The sequence below is a fragment of the Aotus nancymaae genome, unplaced genomic scaffold, assembly GCF_030222135.1.
Source record: "Aotus nancymaae isolate 86718 unplaced genomic scaffold, 86718_ANA_hifiasm-v0.15.2.pri h1tg000025l, whole genome shotgun sequence".
NCBI lineage: Eukaryota > Metazoa > Chordata > Mammalia > Primates > Aotidae > Aotus > Aotus nancymaae.
The window spans coordinates 27,253,199-27,269,068 of record NW_026988438.1 but is presented as its reverse complement, the minus strand read 5'-3'; the positions used below and the strand labels follow the sequence as shown (position 1 = coordinate 27,269,068).

At 38.1% G+C, this 15,870-nt stretch overlaps 1 protein-coding gene across 6 annotated transcripts in view; it reads left to right on the top strand.

Moving 5' to 3' along the window:
- Positions 1-15,870, top strand: part of BBS9 (Bardet-Biedl syndrome 9) — a 726,661-nt gene that overhangs the window by 396,479 nt on the left and 314,312 nt on the right. The gene's annotated exons all lie outside the window — the stretch shown is intronic.

Here is a 15,870-nt window from a genome sequence, read left to right as displayed (position 1 = left end):
GCTTCCCTCTTCCTAGCCTCTCTGTGGCAGCAGCAAGGAGCATTACATGAATGAATCTGTTGATGCAAAGCTATAGTATCTTCCTACAGCAAGAACCATAGTGTGGGAAGTGGTGTGGTTTTCTCTTCTTCCTTCTTATATGCCTTTTTCTTTACTGCCCCGCCCCCATTCCCACTCTGGTAGTTTTGTTGTTGCTTCCTTTCTCCCCTCAATCAGCATTCCTAGACGTGAAAAGGAATGCAAGTGAAATTGTAAAAGATAAACATGGAGACAGCACAGCATAATCTAATAGGCATAGACTCTGGAGACAGATACAGCAACACTTGGATCCTGCCTCTTTTTATCCCTTACTACTTATATGACCCTAAGTATGTTACTTTCCTTTCCAGACTCTTTATGTCTTCCTTTAGAAAGTGAATGTAATAGTGCTTGTCCTGCCACTGGGGCCCTATGAGTTTATAAAGCACCTACCACAATGCTTGGAACAGAGATACTCTAAAAAAATTCAAGCTATAATTATTATCATTGTTATGGATATATGCATGATTCAGCCTTTAAATTTGGAGGTGGAAAAATAGCTGGTTTGGGGTTATGGATTCTATATTCTATGATTTGAATATCTTTACTTCAACCATACATAAGTAGAAGTCAACTTTATTCTGGAAGAATATTTTTTATTTGGCCTTTTATAATAGAAATGCCTTTCCATAGAGTAATAGTTCTGACATTGTTTGCCTTCATTTAGACCCTCTTTATCTTTTCCTGTATCATCCTCCTGTTTCACTTGTTCATCTTCTGTCCACTGTTACAGGATTGTTTCCCTAAGAGATATTTAGGCTTAATGAGATAGTAAATGAAAACTATTCATTATAATCAGCATTCAGTTTATGACTCTCCTTCCCTGCCTGCCCATAGGAAAATTAAGGAAACTTGAGGGAAAAGGACAGATATATTAATACAAAAAAGAGAGAGAGAGAGAAAATTTGAAGAGGGATGGGATGGACCACCTGATTGGCTGATTACCTGTGGGTTCAGGCCGCAGAAGCCCTGGATTCTCTTCTCAGATCCTTGTCTGAGCTTTCCTGTTCAGGGATCCCCAAATCCCTGTCTTGATCATTTTCGTTTAAATAACTAGACTTGTAAGCAACATAAGGGCTGTGTCCATAGCTAGGATATGGAACGTTTGAAAACCTCAGTGAAAAATTTTTGAATGTATGTAAGGAAGGGGCAGAGGAAAGGAGGAAAAGAAGGAAGGGAGAAAGAAATGAAGAAAAGAAGAAAGATGGACAGTGTGTTGGTTCACAGCCCAGGGGCCATCAGCCAGGTCCATGCCTAGTGTAGCTGAGCTGGTTCTGTTGGAGAGATTTAGGCTGTGTGCATGTGCTTCAGGGTCACAGTCGTAATGCCTTGCCTTTACTTGCTGATGACCCACTTGCCACTCTCCCTCCCACTTGTCTTGATCTAATCAGGATAATGAGGTTTTTAAAAAATTGTTAAATCAGCACTTGTTGTCATTAACATGCTTAATTAATGCTAATAATACTTTTTTCCCCTATAACTGAAATTTTTCACGTGATTTATCTCTGTATTAGCACATCTTTGAGGTAGAACAGACATGTAGAATTATTGCTGTCTTACAAATAGAAAATGGAGGCAGAAAAATCAAAATCTCTTGCCTGGAGTTACATGGTTACTAGAAGGGTTAGGTCTAGAATCCAAATCTCCCTGCCCACTGTGCATCCCTCTACACCACACAGACCACAATGGTACAAATATGTTTCTAGCCAGAGCCTTCTCCTGTGTAAGCTATTCTTGATCTGGCCTCCCCCACCCCCTGACTTAGTCTAGCAGTGTGAAAGGAAAAGGGCAGAAATAGTTTCACACAGTCTCTTTTCTTTGCTATGAGAAATATATTAAAGATTTATCTTATATTTGATTTGTGCTTAATTTTTATTATGTCCAAAGGTGACGTGATAACATTTTCATGAGTATTTCTTATGAAGAAATACTGTGAGGAGTTATTTCTACTCCAAGCCTGTAATTGTGCAGTTTACAATGTTGGTTTAGCTCTAATAGTTGCATCAGAATGTACAAAGTGGCACATTAGAAAGGACTGGATTACAGAATGCATAAGCATACAAGCGTTTCTTGCAGACGTGATCTTTTTTTAAGATTTGGATGGGACCTTAGAAATCATCTGGTTTACCTCTGTCACTTAAGAGCTGAGGTAATGAAGGCCTAAGATGAAGTGACTAAGTGCTTAGTATTAAAAGGCAGGAGTGTGTGTAATTTTGCCATGTTCCCTGTTAAATTGCAGATGGGTAAACATCTCAGAATAAAAAACCCTTGGTCTTTTCTAGCCTCATGACTTTATGAGCCCAGGCTCTTGGATGTGCCCTTTTTTTGCTCTAGTGAAGGCTGTGGTGACAACATCCTTCTTAGTGTCCAGAGTTTGAAAATCTTTCCCAGTGGGAATTACCTTATGAACTTCTTTGCTTCACATTTTCTCCTGCTTGGCTTTATCAATTCTCTATCAGGTTTTCCTTTAACCTTTTCTGGTGAACTTTCTTGTTGTTGTTACAGAGCCATCAGATTTATTTCTCTCATCTGCAGTTCTGGTGTTCACATCATTCTGCTGGTGAATATAGCTTGCAGGGAATCTACTTTCATTAAACATCTATTTTCCAATCTCTGCTGTATGCATTCTACTCTTAGAGCAGAAGTCACAGAGGGCCATCTGATTAGTGTTATTTAAAAATCTGAATGTAAGTGATTTAGTGGTCTAGCTGGCCTTTTCATGCATATATGTTCCCAGCCTTGTCCCTGCAGCTGCCTAGGACTAAAAGACTTGCTGTAGTTTGCAGGAGGCTTTCTTTTATAACCTCAGTGTCTAGGAAGGTATTTCAGTGGCCCTAATTATAGCAAAGATTTGAACCTTTCAAGCATATATGCAAAACTTAATGTATACCTGAGTGGGCCTAACTCATGATATTTGGAGACTTACCATTTTAACCTCATGAACACTGGAGCTTTTGTCACCTCTATGCTTTTCTTAAACTTAATTTCATCTAGGGGATGCTTTGCCCAAGAAGTAATATAGGTAAGTAATGGCCCATCAGATAGAAGCTTGGAGAGCAAATGGTGTAGGCCCCACAGCAGGGAAGGCATAGAAAGTTGGGCAAGGAAAATTGGTATAAAGACAATCCAGGCTGATCAAGTGCCTCAAGTGAACGTTGTCTTAATGTGATCAAATGACTTCATATGTCATAATGGGCCATAGCTTCAGCTATATTTTCTTTCACACTGCCAGATTCTTGGGCTAAAAGGAAGCCAAGAGGAGGGAGTAAAAGGAAGCAAAGAAGATTTGATAAATAAGATTAGATGTCTTATATGATCCATATCTTTTCATAGAGATGGATTTAAAAAGTTATTTTTTAAATATTTTATATTTAAAGGAATTAGCATTTTATACATCTTTATTGTATTAAATGGATAGAAAAAATACACAGTATAAATCTGAATACAGAGTATAAATGTGAATAAGCTATCTATTCTAGACTTTTGAGAGAAAGATTTTAAATTCTCACTCTTTAGAATTTAAAACTTAGTTAATGACCTTTTGCCTTAAAGATTTGATATTATTTTGAGGCTACTTTCAATTGACCCATTTCAACAGAATTTAAATTTAATTCTCCCAGGTCTCACTTAGATGTCGATAAGACATTTGGTGTTTACATTCATATTGTCAGTGTGATTTAACTGTTGGTTTTACATTTTGAGTTTTTATAAGCTTGAAGCCATTCTTTACGGAAATTTAGATGAATAAATTTCCTCGATTATTCCCCCAAATATGTTTTCCAGGCTTTTAGAATTCTCTTCTTCCTCAGGCATACCAATTATATTTAGGTTTGTTCGTTTAACATAATCCCAGACTTCTTGGAGGCTTTTTTCATATTTTCTTATTTTTTCTTTGTCTTTGCTAAATTGGTTTAATTTGAAGACCTTGTCTTCGAACTCTGAATTTTTTTCTTCTACTTCTGCAATTCTATTGTTGAGACTTCCCAGAGCATTTCAAATTTCTGAAAGTGTGTCCAAAGTTTCTTGAATTTTTGATTGTTTCTTCTTTAAGGTATCTATTTTCATGAATATTTCTCCCTTCACTTCTTGTATCATTTTTTGGATTTCCTTGCATTAGGTTTCGTCTTTCTCTGGTCTGATTAGCTTCATAACTAACCTTCTGAATTCTTTTTCGGGTAAATCAGGGATTTCTTCTTGGTTTGGATGTATTGCTGAAGAACTAGTGTGATTTTTTTGGGGGTGTATTGAAGAGTCTTGTTTTGTCATATTACTAGTGTTGGTTTTCTGGTTCCTTCTCATTTGGGTAGGCTCTGTCAGGGGGAAGGTCTATGGCTGAAGGCTGTTCAGATTCTTTTGTCCCACAGGGTGTTTTCTTGATGCAGTACTCTCCCCCTTTTCCTATGGGTGTGGGTACCTGTGAGCCAAACTGCAGTGATTGTTGTCTCTCTTCTGGGTCTAGCCACGCAGTGAGTCTACCTGGCTCCGGCTGGTACTGGGGGTTGTCTGCACGGAGTCCTGTCATGTGAACTGTCTGTGGGTCTCTCAGCTGTGGATACCAGTGCCTATTCCCATGGAGGTGGCAGAGGGTGCAATGGACTCCACGAGGGTCCTTAACTTTGGTGGTTTAATGCTCTATTTGTGTGCTGGTTGGCCTCCTGGCAGGAGGTGGTGCTTTCCAGAAAGCATCAGCTGTAGTAGTGTGGAGAGGGACCTGCAGTGGGTTGGGCCCTAGAACTCCCAAGATTATATGCCCTTTGTCTTCCACTACCAGTGTGGGTAGGGAAGGACCATCAAGTAGGGACAGGGCTAGGCGTGTCTGAGCTTAGGCTTTCTTTGACAAGTCTTGTTGCGGCTGCTGTCGGGGGTGGGGTGAGGGTCCCAGGTCACTGAAGTTGTGTACCTAGGAGGACTATGGCTGTTCCTGCTGAGTCATGCAGGATGTCAGGGAAGTAGGGGAAAGCTGGCAGTCACAGGCCTCACCCAGCTCCCACGCAAACTGAAGGGCTGGTCTCACTTCCACCATGCCCCGCAACAGCCCTGAGTGTGTCCAGGCAGAGGGTGAGACGGACTTGAATATTTGCCCGAGACTATGTACCTGCCAACTGCTGGAGAAAAGGGCTTTGGTTCTTCCCCTGCCTGTGGAATCTGCACGCCCAATTCATGCCCTCGCCCTGAGTTCTGACCAGGAGGCTTCTTGCTTCTGGCCCTTCTCCTTCAAATTGTTACAAAGTTCAGCTAGAGAATTCCTTCTTCCTGTAGAGTTTTACCCCCATTCCTCTGGGTACCCTGCTGATGGATCCCTGTGGTTCCAGGCAGGAATGGGTTGCCTGGGGACCCAGCAAGCTCCTAGGGCTGCTTCCTCTACCCCCATATTTTGCTTGGCTCTCTAACTTGACTCAGCTTCAAGTAAAGTCAGAAACTTCTCCAGCAGGTAGACCTATAGATTTCTAGTTGGGGGTGTATTCGGGAGAGGAGGAGGGTCTCCCTTTCCCACTACTGCGGTTGGGGCACTCACAGTATTTGGGGTGTTTCCCGGGTCCTGCAGGAGGAGTCTGCTTCTTTGAGAGGGTCTGTGGGTCCTCTCAGGATTGCTGGTTTGTTGATATAGTCAATCTGGAGCTAAAATTCAAAATGCAAACCTCCCCATGCTGCTCTGTCTGGAGCTGCAATCTAGTCCTGCCTCCAGTCTGCCATGATCCCCTAAATCAAAAATTTAAAATCATTAATAATCTAACCATTCTGAAATACATCTAAATCCAATTATTATTCAATATATGTAAATTTTCATATATGTGTATACATGCACTATATATGTATATGTTTGTATCCATATCCTTCTAGACTTTTTCTTTGCATAGTTATACATTCTGTTTTATAAAAATTGCATTTTCCTGTACCTACTGTTTATAATCCATTTTTAAAACTTTCATTAAGTTATTTCATTATTAAATAGCACACATTTTTAAAGCTACACACTTAACTAGTCCCCTTTGGTCAAACATATAAACTGTTTCTGATGTTGGTATGTACACAGTTAATGAATATTCTTGTAGCTAAATCTGTATATATCCTGATTAATTACACTTTTCCATGAATGTGAATTGGAGCTCGTTATGTTACTTCCCTGCTTTAAAAGATTTTATAGTTTCCTGCTATCTTCCATATTAAATTGAAATTTCTAAGCCTGAAAAACTATGTTCTTTACATAGAAATACTATGTTCTTTTTCTAGAACATTATTTTTCTAGTCTTCTCCTACATTTTCTTCCTTAAGACCTTTTACTTATATTGAAATATTCATTATTCTCCAAATACACCATGCATTTCAAGTTTCTATGCTTTTAAAGAGTTTCCTTGGCCCTGCGAGGCAGTGTTGGCCTGGTGGTAAAATTACCACTAATTTCTGAAGACCCAGCTGAAATGATGTTCCACAACGCATTCCCTGGTAGCTCCTCCTGGAGCTACTAGTACATTTTTCGTCTGTGAAAAATTTTTGGCCCTGGTTCCCTGAGCATATGGCTGTTATAGTACTTGTATCATAGAGTACCAACATTTAGTACATTGATTCCATGCTTCGCCCTCAGATAGAAGGTGTAGGATTGTATTCTATTCTTCTTTATGATCTCCGCACCCCACTTGTGCCGCACATGCAGAAACACATGTATTTTTTAAAGCTTTTTATTTCAAAATAATTATAGACTCAAGAGAAAGTGCAAAAATAGTACATAGCATCTCATATACTCTTCACTCTGCTTCCCCTAATGGTGACAGCTACAGAGCTATGGTTGGGGGCAAGAAGAGGACTCTATAGGGAGCAGTGAATTTCAAGGAATTCACATAAAAGGTGGTGTCACTACTATCTAAGACAGCAGAAGGTCAGGAAGGATCTGTCTCTAACTAGAAGAAAAAATATAGGAAAGCAAATGGAAGAAAAGGTAGGCTATTGTCCGAGTTTTTATTTCTTCTTTTTTTATTTTTCCCTTAAAAGACATTTAGAGACGTTTAAAGTTCAGGTGGTATAGCAAGATGAGAGTGCCAAAATCCAATATTTGTGTTAAATGGAAAAGTTTTGGGAGGCAGAAAGAATAATCTAAAATATACATAGACTGAATAAAGTTAGCATTTGAGAAGAGAAAAAGTGAGAATCTAGATACATGCAGGGTGTACATGCAAATTTCTTTTAAAAAAGGAAAGCTTAGTGAAGTCCAGCCACATAGGCTTTAGAGAAGTAAGTTTTATAATGGTTTTTGACAGAGCAAGAGGGGTAAATGGTCAGGTTATAATTAAATCACATTAAAGTTGATTTGCATTAGCCATTGTGGAAAGGACAAGGCCATCCATTTAGCAATTGTGCAGCTGTTTATTTTTCTTGAGCCATAGTTTTCACTTTCATAGTTCTCTTACCTCCTTGTTTTAAAACATTATTGTTTCACAATTGTTTTGAAAATCAAGCTATAGTATATAAATAAAGGAAGCATTCAGTTATTAGTAGTATGCTCATTCTTACCTGGTGTTAACAGGGAGTCCATAATGAGATGAATGGAAGATTAGTGGAAGAATATTTGAATCTAGGATTAGAGTTGGATTTGACAGGAGAAGCAATTAGGAACAACTGTAGGGGAAGGTCTACCATCAAAGACCTCATAGAATAACATTCTCCCTGTGTGTACTTAGCAAATACTTGTTGATAGACATGCTGGCTGGTAACTAATTACAATGTGATGACCAAAGACCAGCTTCTTGGAAGTAGGGTTGTTAATACAGGAATAGAATACCAGGGGAGTTTGAGTAATTTCCTTCTCTGCAGATGTTTATACTAATGTGGATACTCAACAGTCTAAAGATAATTTGGGGAAAAAAGTCTGCCTGAAAGTGGGGGGATAAATTAAATAGCTTTTAAAGGACATCACTATTCCTGTTTCTTTAATTATGTCATGCAAACAACTCTGTAAAATGCTATTTTTTATCTTCACCCAGCTATAAATGTGAACTACCTTTTCTACTCTCCTATGAAATAGTACAATGGAAACCCCAACTCTGTATAATTTTCAGTGTCCTTAAAAATTGGATAGATTGCCGGGCGCGGTGGCTCAAACCTGTAATCCCAGCACTTTGGGAGGCCGAGGCGGGTGGATCACGAGGTCGAGAGATCGAGACCATCCTGGTCAACATTGTGAAACCCCGTCTCTATTAATACAAAAAAATTAGCTGGGCACGGTGGCGCGTGCCTGTAATCCCAGCTACTCAGGAGGCTGAGGCAGGAGAATTGCCTGAACCCAGGAGGCGGAGGTTGCGGTGAGCCGAGATCGCGCCATTGCACTCCAGCCTGGGTAACAAGAGCGAGACTCCGTCTCAAAAAAAAAAAAAAAAAAAAAAAAAAATTGGATAGATTTGCCAAAAATAGAGTATCTCAAGAACACTGGAGTATCCCTCAGGGATATTTAGCTTTGAGGTTTTGTTTCATATCAAGAGTAACTTTTCTCACATATTCTTCTGACATTTGGTACTGTTTTGTCTTCAAATATGAGGATGAAAAGTTGATATTTATTCCAGCAGATTCTGGCTCTAAAAATGAAACCGTGAAGGGATTTTTACTGATTCATATATCTGTTTTTTTTTTCCAACTGTTACCCCCAACTTCTGCTACCTCAGTGTATCTATCTTCTACAGTATGATTTTCTGATTTACCTCAGACTTGTAATAAACATACTTCCTGTTTCATATCCTCCAACTTCTACTCCCAGTATCTACTATCTCTCTGAGGAATTTAGTTACCAACAGTACGATTAATGTTTCTGTTTTCAGTGTAAATTTATGAATATTATTGAAGTTTTATTTATTTTGTATTTTCCTCTAGATTTTAGGATGCCTGGATAAAGAATTTTAATTACTTAGAAGCAACTCATCAATCCGTTACTCATGTGAGACAGTCATTAAGACTTATTTTATATTGCATTATTTTCACTTAAATTTTTCAAATATATGCATAATGTGAGTATCCACAAGTAAATGAGGCAGACACAATTTGGCCTATTCCTCTGGCTTAGTCATTTTTAATTCTGGCCAATACAACTGGCCTAAAATAGGAGCGGCACTCTGCTTCTGACACTGCTCAGCCACAACAAGCAAAGATGATGTTCTTTAGAACTGTCATGCTGACAAGCCAGATATATGCGGCCAACCTTTAAAAAAAATATTTTCATGCTAAACTTTTTCTAAAAACAATTTTAATGTGTTTATTGCAATAAATTGTTAGAATATTTAAGTCCTTCTGATTTGTGTGTCATGTAGATATTTTTGAAACAATTAAAAATTAAAATGAAAAACAATTATTTTGTTCCTGATGGTTCTCAGAACATATAAATGTCCAGTTTTAAAAAGTAAACACCTTTAGTTGTATTCCTGTGTACAGGATGTCTCAACTCTGTATATTATTTAAAATTCAGCCTTTTCTTTTAGAAATGCTTAATATTTTTTTAAAAAATAATTATTTTGCTTAGCTAGGATTTTTGTATTTCTTTCAAGTCTGATTTCTGAGCCATACTCCAGTCTCATGTGGAAAATGTTACCAAAAACTAAAATGATGTCACTTTAACCTTCAGAGGTTATGATTTATGTTAATACCAATAGGATGGTTTTTATTTAATACAGGTGTTTGCATGTTGGTTGCTCTAAGGTATTTTTGGCGTTTGTTAAAAATAGCTTGGAAGTGAGTACAATGGTAAAATAAGAAGCAAATACACTGTCCTTGTAAGGATCATAGCAAGGGATGCCAGCCCTCAGTTTACTGCCGCTTTAGTTATAAGCAAGTGTAGCGATAGGTATTAAGGGCTAGGTGTAGGAGTCTGGCTGGGCTTCAAAGAAAGATAAGATGAGTTGCAGCAGACCTTGTAAATGGAGAATCTCATCAGTATATGTGACTACGTACTGTGTAAATAAATTACCTGATATTTTTACCTGTTTTTTTTTAAAGAGATAAATCTTCCCTTTCAAAATAAGATGAGACACCAGACTGTGATCTTTTTTTAAACTTAACCTGTTAACTCATGGAAAATCACATAGCTGTGGAAATTATACACTTTGTATATTATTTCCATTGAAAAACACAGCATATACCAAGCCAAGACTGAGACCTCAAGGTGAAATTTTTTGAGTGCTTACTATGTTTCAGGCACTGTTCTAGGTACTGAGGGCACAGTGGTAAATCAGACTAATACAAGCCTGGCCCTCATAGAGTTTATCATGTTCTGTCAGGGGGCAGTCTACATACAGGGAAACAAATTTAGGACAGCGAAAAGTGCAATGCAGAAAAATACATCAAGATAAGGGGAAAGAATGCCTGCTCTTGACCATTTGTGGCACGTCTTTCTCATGACTTTCTCTTTCCCATCATTTAGTGAAATGCAAGACAAATTTTAGTGAAATGTGAGGCAAAATATGTGAGGTATATTTTATTATGTGAGACAAATTCCTTTTGTGACTAGTTAAAATAATTCTATTTGACTATATAATATTATAGTTTAGTTTGTTACTATTAATAGTAATATTGAAGCACCACAGCTTTTAAAGTTTTCTGATCAAAGAATATGTTTCAATTTCAGAAAAGAAGCCAAAGCAATTCTTGAGATGTGTTCCTAAAAAATAAATAACATATCTGTAGCGATCATTAAAATGTTTTGTGCATGAAACAGTTTTCATATTATTGTCATATATTTGTTTTGAGTTTATTTTTTATATTATATCATGAGCCACTATTAAATGTCCACTGTCTGTTGACATCAGCTTATTACACTATGATATCTGAGAGCAGAGACTTTATCATTCATTTTCACATCTTTAGAATCTAATATAATTGGAACACAGAAGATGCTCAACAGACCTTTGAGGAGTAGATTTGAATTGAATCACTTATGTGAACATTATTCCGTCCCTTTCTCAGTTTTGTATCAGTCAGCTCTCTACTCCTCCCCACCTCACCTCCCAACACATCCACTCACTCCACTTCCATTGGCCCCTCCACCAGCCCTTTGTGCCCTGCCCTTGGAACCCCATGGGTTTCTCTCTTGGATTCCTTGTCAGTTTCCAGCCCTGAGTCAATCTTTGGCTTTTCTTAGTTCTACTCTGCAACTGGAAATTGTTACCTAAATTAATGATAAAACTGACCCAGCTGCTTCTACCTCCTTTCTGGCTGTGTAACTTTACCTGGGCCCTTCCGTACTAATCAGTTTCCTTTACTTGTTTCTAATTGATTTCCTGTCTCATTCCCTACAGAAGTTAGTGACTGCCATTTTGCTCAAGCTCCAATCTCATCTCAAACTGTGCAGAAGACCTCACTTCTACTGTACTATGAAGTTCCAAGAAAACTGCCCTTCCCATCCATTTTTTTCAAAATTTATGTGTAATTTTATTAATCTTTTATCTTTCTGTTCTTTCTCAGAAGATGACTTGGTTTTAGGATTAAATTCAGACTTGATACCTTGGCCTGCAGAACTCTGCATCTGTCTCTTCATCCACTTGTCCACCAGCAGTTTCTTCACAATTCTCCTTGCCCATTCTGCTTTAGCCACATAAGCCTTTCTTCACTTCTACTCACCAAGCTTTTTCCTGCCTCTGGTTTTGCATATGCTGTTCACTTTGCCTTGAATACTGTCCTCTATCCATTCCCAAACATTCCCTCTCGTGCACCCTGCCACACACACTCTCTCTCACTGGCTGACTTATAGCCATTTGCAGATCTCAACTTAAAGATGGCTTTTCTGTAAGACGTCTTCTGTGACCCCTATTATTCTCACTCATGGTCACTTTGACTTTCTCTTTGTAGCTGAAGCATAATTGCATTTTCATTGTGGGCTATTTAATATTTCCCCACTGTACTCTAAGTTTCATGAAGAGCTGGACTGTGTCTGTGTTAGCTACCATGGTATAGCTTAGTGTCTGCCATGTAATGGGTGTCCCAAGGACAGCTAGTGAATGAATTACATCCTCTCCTTTTTCTTGTTTCCTCAGGGACCTTATGGCCTCATATTTGTCTCATTTGACCTTTGCTGCTGTCTTCTTCCCATTTCTAAACTTTGTTCACTTTTCCTCTGTTCCAGTAATGTCCTCTGACTCTTCATGTTATTATATTAACTATCTTATTTTTATTTCCTTCCAGACCTATAAATTGTACCAATTGTACTATGGCCTCTTAAAGATAAATTTGGGATTAAGGTAAATAGCAGCATCTGTAAACAATTCCTCTTTTGGCCAAAGGAACAATATTAGGAGCATAAATATTAACAAATACAGAATTCTTAAAATGGGGAAAGAATATTTACTCATGAATGGCACAACTTTTAAAAGTTTAACAGATGTTTTTTAAAATGCTACTGTGTACTGGGCTCTATGCTGGGCATTGGGGTATGATGACTAACAAGAGTGACAGAATTCCTACCCACATGGAGCTCACATTCCGGAGAGGAGCCAGATAATTAACAGTTATACAACTAAACATGAGAATTGCAGGTTGTATTAAGCACAGTGAAACAGTGAGTTTAGAGAGTTTGTGGTGGAGTCTACTTTCAATAGGGTGATTAGGGAAGGCTTCTGTGAGAAGAAGGATGAGGAAATGAGGAAGCAGGGGAATAGCATTCCAAGCTGAAGGAATAGAAGTTAAAGGCCTGGTGGGTAGAAGAGGCTTGGCATATTCACAAGATACATGGCTTACCTGGATTGATCTTGATAAGGACAAATGGCAGGGAAAGCTAGATCATGTAATGTTCGTTACCTCTCATGGTAAGGAATTTAAATGATGGTGATCCTATGAGTAGTAGGAAGCCATCAGATAGTCTTAAGTATTAATGGACATTACATAATTTGATTTATGCCTTTAAAAATTACTGTGGCTGCTATGTGGGGAATGTTTTGGAAAACAGCTGGAATGGAAACAGGAACAGCTTAAGAGACTATTATAGAAACATAGGCAAGAGATGAGGTTGACTGGGGTTATGACATTGGAGATAGAAGTAGAAAGATCTACAGCATGTTTTAAAGGCTGGAATACACAGACCTTGGTGCTGGATTGCATATAGTGGTGAGATAAAGGGAGAAAGCAAAATGACTCCTGGAATGTTGGCTTTAGTACCAAGGTGGACAGTAATGCTATTGGTGAAATGGGGAAGTCTGAAGGAAGAACAGTATGTGTGTATGTGAGTTGGAATCGAAGGCTTAGTTTTGGCTATATTCCATTTGAGGGGCCTAGTTGGCACCCAATTGTATATGTCAAGTGCTCTGGAGCTCAGGGGAAAAGCCTGGGCTGCAGCTGGACTGTCAGGAGACAGCAGCCTATATATGGTATTTGAAACTGAATGGGTTTTACTTATATGGAGAGAGTGAGGAAGAGCTTGATCTAAATCTGGAGGCCTTCCAACTTCTAGAGGTCAGGTAGAAGGGCAAGAGCCAACATCGGAAATTGAAGAGAAGCAGCCAAGGAATGAGAAAGAGGAAAACTCTGAGAAAGTAGCCACACAGAAGCCAAGGGAAGGGAGGATTTCCAAGGTCAGCAGATGGAGCAAGGTGAGGGCAGGGGTGGGATCTGACATACTTCTACCTAAGATTCTTATAAATTTTTAACATTTCTCCTTTTATATATTCACTCCTTCTCTTTAATATAAAGTTTTACACCTGTGTTGCTTTTTGAAAGTATACAGAACATAGCAAGTATAAACACTGTAACAAATGAAAGAGCACTGCCCCATCTTATTTCTTCAGAGAGATGCGTATCCAGACCCATTCCTAATTTGAATGAAGGAACAAGCTTCTTGTTTTAGGTCCAGGCTCTTCGATCTGGCTTAATTGTGTCTTTTTATCCCACTCCTCTTTATCTTGAACCCTTAACTACATTTATGTCAATTTCCTTACTTATTCATTCCTTATATTCCAGATACTGTCACAGGCAATGGAAAAATAATGGTGAACAAAGCAGACTTGATCTCTGCCATCATGGAACCTATTTTTTCAGATAATGAAGTAGTAATTTAGCAGATACTCAATTACAAAATGAAGTAAATAGTATGAAGGCAAGAGATGATGGAGACTCAGACATAGGAAGCAGCAATTGAGATGAAGAGGAGCAAATGGGTATGAGAACTTTTTCAGGAGATAAAATTGAAAAGATGTGGTAGTTAATTGGAGTTAAGGATTGAGGGGAAATGAGAGGTATCAGGAAGAGCCCCCAGATTGCTGGTTCTAGTTGGCCAATGTGTCATTCATCAAGAAGCCATCTTTGGAAAAGCACAAAGTTTGAGGGAGTCAGATCATGAATTTGGTTTTGTACATGTTGAATTTGAGTGCTTAGCTCATGCTTGCTTTTCTTGCAGGAAGCCTTCCCTGAATATTCTACCCTTTGCTAATTATTCTTACTCCTATAGATTAATTATTAGCTGTTTCATATTCTTCAATTTAATGATTACTGCCAGTATTCCCATTGTCATTTCATGTTACACTGTGTTTCTCTAATTGCTATGTATGTGTGTTTTAAATGATAAAATTCATGTGGGTACAAAATACATGATTATTATTTTTGTTTATATAACTGATAACATAGAGCACAATGTTATGTAGTAGTACGTATTTGGATTACCAGTGTCACTAAGTGATTTCCTTGAGACACAGCCTCATTTCTTATGGTTAATTCATAATCTACAAAAATTTATTAGACGACAAGTCTCTTTCATGGCAACAGGAAGCAGTGAGTTTATTAACAGGAAGTGAATTATATCCTCTGATGTACTAGAGGAATTTGTTTTCTGGAACTACTTTCTAATTAAAGTCATGAAATCCCTACCCCCACTTATTGTGTTAGTTAAATAGTATTTAACCATACCTCAAGTCAAACATAAGGGTGATGAGCCCTTGAGAGTTTTCCCAGTCTTATGTTTTGCTTTCTGTGAGTTTACCTTTAGTACATTACAAAACATCATCTAAATTCGTATCTTTAATAGAATTTGATTGCTTTCTTCATGCTGTTTCTCAAATTAGCCTCAGAAATTTCAGCATTGGAAAATTGGTATTTTATTTTCCCAGCTGTTTAAATGTAATATATTTGAAGACAGAGGCACTGTCCTGTACATTTATGGCCTAAATAAATCTATTTTAAAGGTGTACTGGTCAGAGGCCAGGTGGCATAATGGGATGACATATGAGCTATTCACATTTGAAGACCTGGCACTACATTCAACTTAAGATGCCAGGAAAATGACTTTAGAGGTGTCAGTCTGCTGGAGTCCTTGGTGGGCATCTGAGAACATCACAGAACTGCTGTAAGGTCTAACATAATGTATCCTCTGTAAATTATATTGCCACCTTAGCCACCTAAGGTACAAAAGGACAGTTTGAATGACTTCAGTAAACATTCCAAAATCTTGTTTTAATGAGTAATAAGAAGTACAAGCCTGTCTACAAGAAGCCTGGCCTAATCTAAAGGATTGTATGTGGGACTGGGAGTTGAAATTTAAGCTTTTCTGTGTCTCTGATCTTTATCTGGCTCATCAGTTATTCAGCAAGTATTTACTTAAGCCCCCTTTTCTGAGCCTTTGTCATTTTAGGCATGAATTTTATAACAAGACCAGTTACCTTTCCTCTCCCTGGCTTCAGGTCTCCTACAAATGCCAGTAATAATATTTCGAAGAAATGCTTTGAAGAATTTATTAGTTCTCCAAAAAAATGCTATGATAACCCTGTCTAGAATACTTGTAAAATCATCTCTTCAATTATCCAAAGGTGCTTAATTGGACTGCTTATCTAAAGATCTTTT